Raw genomic sequence first — 4,102 nt, 5'->3', positions numbered from 1 at the left:
GATCTTGCCCGAGCGGATGTGGAAAAATCTTCTGCAATTAAACTAAATTTGCAAACACAGCTCTCTGAATGCATTCCATTCTGCCACCTGTAGATCAGGGGAATTGTTCCATTTTGTGTTGGAATTTGGTTCCAAATCCATGCTATCCTCAGTTGTAAGCTGAGTCAAACTAAATCCATTCTTTAAATGCATTCTGTTCTGCCACCTGCGAATCACCGAAATTGTGCCCTTTTGTGTTTGAAACCCTGGTGATCTTGCCGGTCGTGAAAAAGAATTCTGCAATTTAACACCGGATCCTGTCCCGTTGCATTCAGTTCTGCCACCTGTACTTCACCGCAATTGTTGCGCAATCCGTTTTATGTTGGAATTTGGTTCGAAATCGTGGCGATCTCATTTTTAATGTTCAGTCAAGATCTTGCCCGATCGGTTGTGGAAAAATCTTCTGCAATTAAACTAAATCCGCACACATAGCTCTCTGAATGCATTCCATTCTGCCACCTGTAGATCACGGGAATTGTTCCATTTTGTTTTGGAATTTGGTTCCAAATCTATGCGATCCTCAGTTGTAAGCTGAGTCAAAATACTCTTTCTTTTTTCGGGAAGAAAGACAATTTAAAGCTTTGACTAAATGAATATCTGTGGGAAATCGAGATCCATCTATATTCTCTTGAAGGCGAATCGCTCACACTGCCCGAAACAACAGAAAACGCAAACGCAGTAAAAGCAAAAGAGTTTGGCGAATTGAGAGTTGCGTTTCAGTCGTTTGTTTCTAACATATGCTTCCACTGACAGAAGATTTCGTGTTTATGCGTTTTACTTTCAAACTGGATTTTATAACTCTGTCATCCCGGGTTTGCCTTAGGGTTTCAATTTAATGGCCGTATGGCTGTATTTATGGTTAAATTTTAGAAATTAGGGTTTCATTTCGATGGTCTCGTCGCTGTATTTATGGTTAAAACTTATATAAAATATTAAATTCTTTTGATATATATTTAATTTGTATATGAATTTATTTATAATAAAGGTCTTATTATTTGGAAAAAAAATTGAATGGTCCATTGTCATTGTCCCAGTGAAGAACAGCTTAGCTCGTATTTTCACTATTTGAAGAGAAAAATACAGTGGTATTAAGGAAAAACTGGATTTGATTCCTGAGGTGGATATTTACATATTTACAAATGCAAGCCTTGGGACTTTCCAGGTCAAGAATCTAGTTCAACTGAATATTGGATTTGGAGTTTTTCTAAGCTAAATTGTTTGGTTTCTTGATGATCTGCAAGATGTTTTGAATTCGTATTTTCTGACTGAGCTTCCAATGAAATTTTTCTCGAACAATTTTACTGAATTAATGACGATGTATTTAGTTTGCATTTACTGTTTTTTTCTTGTGTCAAAATCTTACAAGTTCATAGGGTTTTGGGGGTTTGGAAACTCCTCAGCTTATGGTGAGGTGTGCGTCCTGCAATTTTTTGCTCCCAGCTTTTCAGTGCAGTGTGTGTCCTGCGATATATACATAAAATGTTGGATAGACACTTCCATATGAAAATGCTTGTAATATATTATGATAGATATACAGAAAGGCTGTGATTAGTGGTAGGTCTTTCCTTTATTGTTTATGCTTAAGAGGGTTTGTCTTTTATGTACTAAAATAAAATGTAGTAAATACTAAACAAACTTACATGTTTTGTGGCCTTCCAGGAAAAAAATATTAGTTGAGAAGACCGCATAAGAAGCTTGAGAATGATTGCTGGTGATAGATTTCTTATTTCAGCTCGCTCAGAATGTTTTACAGGTCAGATATATCCTTCAAGGAATGGAAAGATGAGTCTTGGCCCAAAAAATTGAGCCGTTAGTGGCTTCGAATCTGCAAATAATGTTGCTAAACGTTCATCGATGGGACTCAAAACTTGATCTCTAAATGGATATTTGGAGGTTCTGTCTCTTTAAACATAAGAAATTCTCTCTGTCAAACATGGAGAATAATAATGTATCGCTTTTGGAATTTAATAAGAATAACATTTGGTTTTGGCAATATTGAGAGTAAGGAAAGTGCCTTATGCAAATTAGTTTTGATGAATAGGGCGGCAGATTAGGGGCATGGTTTTGACTCCTTGATGACAGAGTGGCATTTCTGGAAGAACTATCCCATTATTTTTTTTGGCGTGTCTCTGTATAAGACTTGGTTTGCAATTACTTCTGAGCGATGTAATCTAATGGTTGATTTCAATTTCCACTCTCTTAGACTATCTTTATTGATCAGAGATTTATGTATCTTTTCTGTGTAAATTGTTTTGACTGTTGGGGAGTTTAATGAACCTGTTGTATGTAAATTGTTTAATTCTTGGGGATAAAATAAATTTATCTAATTTGCATATATCGGAACCCTATAATGACTCTAAATCAGCAATCTCATAGAAGTTTTAATCATTTCCAAAATCCTTTGAAATATATAGCTATAGCTGAAATGTTAAATTATATTAGAATGTCAATTATATTTTTAACTAGACAAACAGATGCCATTTAAGCATATTCCATGCTACAATGGATAAGCCACTGAATGTTATCCTTTTAACAAAGCTTCTCAAATGGAAAATAGCTTAGAAAGGAAAAATTTTATTATCTATGAATGGAACAAACTTAAAACCTTTATTATCTATTGATGTAGCTACAAGGTGGATTTTATTCTTAAATCTAGGAGAGAAAGCTGCTCACTGCAAAGAGAGTTCAAAATAAATGATTTGCCTGGGGTTTGGAAAGATGCTACATGGCTCTTTATGAAGTAGAATACATTGAATGGAAGATTCAAATGGTTCCATTCTTAGCTTTTCCCATTGCTCAACCATTTAAGGTATGGTGTAAAAATGAATTTCTCTTATTGAATTTTTTTGTCTATCTCTTAATCTATGGTTATCAATAAAACTGAAATGTCCTTCCCCTGCACCAAGGGGTTATTCTACACCAATATAATATCTACTTGAATAACACCATACCTTTAATCCACCTTGTTTGTTGAACTTTCAAATAACTCAAAAAGTAAAGGCACCATCTCTACTCCTTATCCCAATGGGGCCCCTACCTGGGTTGACCTTGGTAGCTTGGCTAGAAATAAGAAACCCCAGGCCTCTCCCATTACTGATTGCATTATTGAAGAGTTGGACGCAGAGGAGAATGTTTTTGAGGACTCTTCTTCCTCGTGGTCTACTGGGTTCGAGTGGACTTCAAACAACCCTGTGGTAATTTTGCCACCCCTTCTAGCCCCTCATTTGTCTCCTTGCCTCCCTGACTTTCTAAACGATCGAGGAAACAAGATTTCCCAGCCTTTGTTGATAAGGTCAAGCTTTGTGATGCCTACAATAAATAAGAAGCTATAATGCGGTGGCTCCTAGGACAACTAAATGTGGCAAGAAAGAAAATTAATAGGCTTGACCCCCTCATTGAGGTGGACATAAGAGCTTCTTGTTAGGCAATGGATGATAAGGATCAAAGGGTTTGAGTGGCAACAAATCATTTAGTAGATAAGCTTGAGAAGTTAGAAGGACTAGAAGAGGAATTAAAGAGGATCTTTGAAAAAATGGACTACGAGGATAATAGAAAGGATTTGATGAAGACAATTGACGTTTCATAGGAGAGCTAGATGACCCTCAAAAGGAAGATGGAGAAAATGATAGTCCTAAATAACTGAATGTCAAAGAAGAACTTTGCGACTCTCTAGGTCATTGAAGAAAAATCGAGAGTAGGAAGACTAAAAAGAAATATCACTTGGATTCATCTCTTGCTACTAGAATGGAGTCATCGGTGTCAATGGTGAAAGCTACGTCGGATTCCCCTACAATTTCTTTAGGTAAAAGTTTGAAGAAGAGGGTCTTCTTCTCTAAAAAATTGAACGCATTGAGTCAGAATTGGAAAATTGAGAAGCCCTCAACTAGGTAGGCCATAGGTTAGTGTCTTTAGTTGTCTATTTTTTTTTCTTTTCATCTAGTCTCGTCTTTTGGTTTTGTGTTGTTTGGTTCTAGTTGTTGATTGGAATTTGTTCAATTTGGTAGCTAGCCCTCTTATTTGGGGTTCTCACTCCTTGTGAGACCTTGAGTTTCTTGGCTTTAGT

General features: G+C 36.3%; 1 long non-coding RNA gene across 1 annotated transcript; it reads left to right on the top strand.

The window, feature by feature from the left end:
- Window positions 1-241: 241 nt before the first annotated feature.
- On the top strand, window positions 242-2,227 carry LOC131077869 (uncharacterized). The gene is made up of 2 exons (XR_009372114.1): window positions 242-1,201; window positions 1,699-2,227. It is a non-coding gene; the product is annotated as an uncharacterized LOC131077869 (long non-coding RNA).
- The last annotated feature ends 1,875 nt before the right edge of the window (window positions 2,228-4,102 follow it).

This window comes from Cryptomeria japonica, chromosome 4 (genome assembly GCF_030272615.1).
Source record: "Cryptomeria japonica chromosome 4, Sugi_1.0, whole genome shotgun sequence".
Lineage (NCBI taxonomy): Eukaryota > Viridiplantae > Streptophyta > Pinopsida > Cupressales > Cupressaceae > Cryptomeria > Cryptomeria japonica.
The sequence above is the reverse complement of the archived record's forward strand: the minus strand, read 5'-3'. Positions and strand labels throughout refer to the sequence as shown.